At 41.5% G+C, this 5717-nt stretch overlaps 1 non-coding gene and 1 pseudogene across 1 annotated transcript in view; both read right to left on the bottom strand.

Annotated features, from left to right (window-relative positions):
- The window catches only part of LOC142355248 (large subunit ribosomal RNA), a 3522-nt gene extending 2899 nt beyond the window's left edge, over nt 1-623 (bottom strand). The window contains exon 1 of the ribosomal RNA XR_012761181.1: nt 1-623. This exon is cut by the window's left edge and continues 2899 nt beyond it. This is a non-coding gene — a ribosomal RNA (large subunit ribosomal RNA).
- A 1683-nt stretch (nt 624-2306) lies between these two features.
- On the bottom strand, nt 2307-2458 carry LOC142355251 (5.8S ribosomal RNA; annotated as a pseudogene).
- Nucleotides 2459-5717: the final 3259 nt, after the last annotated feature.

Genomic DNA, 5717 nt, shown 5'->3' on the forward strand with positions numbered 1-5717 from the left:
GCTGTAGAGAGCATTGAATAGGAAGTTGAGGTCAGACAGGCAATCAAGATCAATTTATCTCATTTTGTTTAGAATCAACAAGAAGAATTCCGAGGAAAACTTCTGCTCGATTCATTAACAAGATTTGCCAAAAGACGACAACTACACTACTCGGTAGCCGAGAATATAATATCAAGGCATTGAGTATGGTAACGCTCACTCCAGTTCCCCTTCAACAGTTTCACGTACTTTTCACTCTCTCTTCAGAGTGCTTTTCAACTTTCCCTCACGGTACTTGTTTACTATCGGTCTCGCTTTATAATTAGCTTTTGGAGAGACATATCTCCAGCTTCGAGTTGCACTTTCAAACAACTCTACTCATAGGAATGAGCCATTATGACTGGTATCGAAAATGACCTTTACAGGATTTTCACCTTCTTTGATGCTACTTTCCAGTAGACATCAGGACAAATTCACCAGTCTAGCATCAAACCATACCGGACACCGAGAAATGTTGCCATTTCTCTTCCCGATGAGCTTTTCCCTGTTCATTCGCCATTACTAAGGGATTCTCAGTTGATTTCTTTTCCTCCCCTTACTGATATGCTTAAGTTAAGGGGGTTCTCTCGCCCAATTCAGGTTATGTAGTTGATTGTCTCTTAATTGGTTCACTGACCAATATGAGACAGAAACCGATTCAGCAGTTTTGTTCGCTACTACTATCAAACACAGGTCGAAGTTTCCATTCAGTCATTAATTCCAACTTTCAAATGTTGTTGTTTCAGCTTTCGCTTACTAGAAGCAACATAATACTCGCTGCAATACAGACCTCGGGAAACCCTCACCGTGAATAAGGTTCACTCACATATTTCACTACATTTTGCGTGGGATTGGAGATGAGGCTACTCGTTCTTGCTCAGTACTAGGCTGAAAATTAACGAAACTTCGTTACAAACGTTCACATGTTGATGTTTCCGCTTTCGCGTACTCGAAACAACATAATACTAGTCTTTGTAATTTAGTTTCATAATTTCAACTGTTCTCATGCAGAATTTTTGCTCATTCTTATCCCAAATTTTGACCTGGCTACTAGTTACACTCCTTGTACTTATTGCAAAATGACCACAAATTTCAACAGCTTTCACATGTTGCTGTTTCGGCTTTCGCTTACTACAGTCAACATAATACTCGTTGCAAAATAAGTGCTCGGCATCTGCAATTTTCCAAAGACGAAGTTTCGCCAGTTCAATTTTCGCTCGCCAATTATGGCTACTAATTCACACGGTACTGAGCTCAACAACATTAAATTTGTTCAGCAAGACTTTCACATGTTGATGTTTTGGCTTTCGCCTACTAGAAGCAACATAATACTCGTCTTGTTAGCTCATTCAATGAGAATAGCTTTTCCCGTTGAGAATTTTTGCCTTCAATTGGCGTTGTAGTGAGTTTGGCTACTCAGATCACCAAATACTTGTGACAATTCGAACCAGAAATGTTTTCAATTTTCACATGCTGATGTTTCGGATTCAACCTACTAGAAGCAGAATAATACTTGTATTCAACAATTTCTGTATCAAATCCCAGTTTTCTCTGGTGCATCTTTGCCAAACTATTCCAAACTGCCTGAGTCTGAATACCAATTACAGGTACTAGTAAATGCACGTTACTAAGGACTATATAGTTCTAGGTTACTGTACACAACGACGTTCACATGTTGATGTTTCAGCTGCCGCTTACTAGAAACAACATAATACTTATCGTGCATACCTTTCCATAACTTGTCCTTTTCAGATGCATTAGTTTCCCTTTGTCTTGGCTTCTACAGTCAGACTGGCTACTAGTAACAGCACAGTACTAATCACATATCGTTCTACAGTTTGCAGACAACTTTCACATGTTGATGTTTCAGCTTTCGCCTACTAGAAACAACATAATACTCGCTGTATACATTTGTAGTTCTCTATGTAACTTTCATGTGAAGAAGTTTCGCCAGTCTTTTTGACTGTCTCAAATCTGAGTCATGCTTAGGCTACTAGTTGCTTCATAGTACTTATCGCCTCGAGATCATTGAACAAAACTTAATTTTCACATGTTGCTGTTTCAGCTTCCGCTTACTAGAAACAACATAATACTAGTCTCATTAAGTTCCGTCTCTTTGCAATTTTCTTATGAAGAAAATTCGCCATCACAATGACTCCAGCAGTTCTTGATCAAGGAATGCAATCATTGATCAGAATGCTATTATTTGAATCGGTTCTGCTTTAAGTGTTCCAATTTTATTGGAAGCACCAACAATAGAACATCAATGTGTTCAATCGAGAGTTATATAACCCTGAATCGGACGCAGTCAACAGCCGAAGCCGAGACCGCCTTTTGCGTTAGAGAGGTCGGTAAACAAATCTTGCGATTCATACCGAATTAACACATATAGCTGTGCTCCTCTTCGTAAAGCGAGCCAAGTGATCCCCTGTTGAAGGATGTATTTGGACCAATCTAGTAGCATTTGGTTTCCAACAAGCTCTCCCAAGTTAGCTTACTTATTGGGCTTTTCAACCAATTCGGTTGGCTACAAGCATCATCAAAGTACTAGCCACAGTTTGATCGCAAAATTCTACGACTTTCACATGTTGATGTTTCGGCTTGCGCTTAGCCTACTATAAGCAACATAATACTAGTCATATCATAGAGCGTGATCAGCTTGTGACGTTCTCATGATGAAGTTTCACCAACAGTGTCTCACTTCGAGCTTAAATCCAGCTACTAGTAACTACACAGTACTGACTGCAACGATAACTTTTATCTATACCTTTCACATGCTGCGCTTTCGGCCAGGGCCTACTAACGTCAACATAATACTCGATATAAACTTTTGTTCATGATGCAGCTTCCCCATGCAGAAGTTTCGCCTTCAAATGCTCTCTTGGCCATATGACGTAAGAAAAGGTTACTAGTAACATCACAGTACTAGCCACAGTTTGATTGCAAAATTCTACGACTTTCACATGTTGATGTTTCGGCTTGCGCTTAGCCTACTAGAAGCAACATAATACTAGTCATATCATAGAGCGTGATCAGCTTGTGACGTTCTCATGATGAAGTTTCACCAACAGTGTCTCATTTCGAGCTTAAATCCAGCTACTAGTAACTACACAGTACTGACTGCAACGCTAACTTTTATCTATACCTTTCACATGCTGCGCTTTCGGCCAGGGCCTACTAACGTCAACATAATACTCGATATAAACTTTTGTTCATGATGCAGCTTCCCCATGCAGAAGTTTCGCCTTCAAATGCTCTCTTGGCCATATGACGTAACACAAGGTTACTAGTAACATCACAGTACTAGCCACAATTTGATCGCAAAATTCTACGACTTTCACATGTTGATGTTTCGGCTTGCGCTTAGCCTACTAGAAGCAACATAATACTAGTCATATCATGGAGCGTGATCAGCTTGTGACGTTCTCATGATGAAGTTTCACCAACAGTGTCTCATTTCGAGCTTAAATCCAGCTACTAGTAACTACACAGTACTGACTGCAACGATAACTTTTATCTATACCTTTCACATGCTGCGCTTTCGGCCAGGGCCTACTAATGTCAACATAATACTCGATATAAACTTTTGTTCATGATGCAGCTTCCCCATGCAGAAGTTTCGCCTTCAAATGCTCTCTTGGCCATATGACGTAACACAAGGTTACTAGTAACATCACAGTACTAGCCACAATTTGATCGCAAAATTCTACGACTTTCACATGTTGATGTTTCGGCTTGCGCTTAGCCTACTAGAAGCAACATAATACTAGTCATATCATAGAGCTTGATCAGCTTGTGACATTCTCATGATGAAGTTTCACCAACAGTGTCTCATTTTGAGCTTAAATCCAGCTACTAGTAACTACACAGTACTGACTGCAACAATAACTTTTATCTATACCTTTCACATGCTGCGTTTTCGGCCAAGGCCTACTAACGTCAACATAATACTCGATATAAAATTTTGATCATGATGCAGCTTTCCCATGCAGAAGTTTCGCCTTCAAATGCTCTCTTGGCCATATGACGGAACACCAGGTTACTAGTAACATCACAGTACTAGCCACAGTTTGATTGCAAAATTCTACGACTTTCACATGTTGATGTTTCGGCTTGCGCTTAGCCTACTAGAAGCAACATAATACTAGTCATATCATAGAGCGTGATCAGCTTGTGACGTTCTCATGATGAAGTTTCACCAATAGTGTTTCATTCGAATTGGTTCTGCTTTAAGCTCTCCAATTGTTTTGGATGAACCAGTTTTGCCCTTCGAAGCCACTTTTGTGAGCTTTTGTGGGTCTTTACCAAGAGGATATACCTCAAGGCCTCTTTCAATTCCTTTAAGTTCTTTCAACTCCTTTACAGTTTCTAGGTTCACATAGCTGCAAACCTTATTTCTAGTTTTAAGTCTGGCCAACTTGGGGAGAGTTGGTGCAGACCGTGACCAATTCTAGTAGGATGCCACAACAAGAATGTGATCAACTTAGCTTGTCGATGAACCTGCCCCACATTCAAACAACTCTATCGCCTTTTCCTCGTATAGTTATATGCGAGGGCCTCTCATAGAGAGCGCTGTTAGCAACCTTTTCCACATAGACGATAAAGTTGTGAGTGTTTTGCACATGTCTGTTGTCATCACCACGTGACGAGTCAACTCAGCTTGACTCTCTACACTCCGACAAGCTTTGCACATACGCCTTTAGTTCAGTATGTGTCTTTAATCTGACTCCGGTGCCTCAAGCCGGAAAAATTGTCAGATTATGATCATTATCGGTTAGTCATCCCGATGCAAGATCGTATCGTACTGTCTTTGTCTACCTCCAGATTCCGAAGAACAGGAGGAGACTCTCCCAGACCTACATATCTGGGAGAATGTTCAGAGGGCGAGAAGCTGTGGATTACTCTCCCCTAAGAACTGACTAAACTTTACCCTCGTCCAAGGTAAGTTTATTTTAGCTAGCCTTCTATGTAAAGGATCTGAGGCTAAGCTGTGTTTTTTCGAGCCTTTGGCTCGGAGCAAGTTCAGTGGGCGCCCCGAGTAGCTCAACTCTTTCCCACTGAACAGCGCAACGCTCTGTCACTCGCTGGGATTTTTGCGTGTCGGTTCTAACCACGCGACTTGTGGACCTTTTTAGGCCTTTCTCATTCACAAGTCTATAGCTGGGCTTCTATAACCCAGCTTCTGAGATCTAGATAGCTGCAGTTCTGCTAGGCTGCTTTTGCTAACTAGTCTCCCTTTAAGCAGTCCCTTGCCATGACTGCTGAACTATGTATCCACACAAGTAGTTTTTGAGCTCGATACATAATTCGAGATTGGTTGCCAAGCAATCTCTAGCGACAGAGCGTCATGCGCACTACAGACATGGCCTCTACCAGCAGCCATGCCCGAAGGAATCAATCACTGATCCTTCCGCAGGTTCCCCTACGGAAACCTTGTTACGACTTTTACTTCCTCTAGACAATTAAGCTCGATCCGCTTCATCCCGTTGCCGGAGACCGAAGTCCCAACAGTAGGAATTTGCAATTCTTGCTTAACTATCCAATCAGTAGTAGCGACGGGCGGTGTGTACAAAGGGCAGGGACGTAATCCCTATGAGTTGTTGACTCATAAGTACCAGGAATTCCTGGTTCACGTCTGCAAGTTACAACAGACGATCCCCTTGAAGCGCTGTACTTTTCTCTGATTGCCCAGTCCATTT

Source organism: Convolutriloba macropyga, unplaced genomic scaffold (genome assembly GCF_964194025.1).
Source record: "Convolutriloba macropyga unplaced genomic scaffold, txConMacr16.3 SCAFFOLD_959, whole genome shotgun sequence".
NCBI classification, from domain to species: domain Eukaryota; kingdom Metazoa; phylum Xenacoelomorpha; order Acoela; family Convolutidae; genus Convolutriloba; species Convolutriloba macropyga.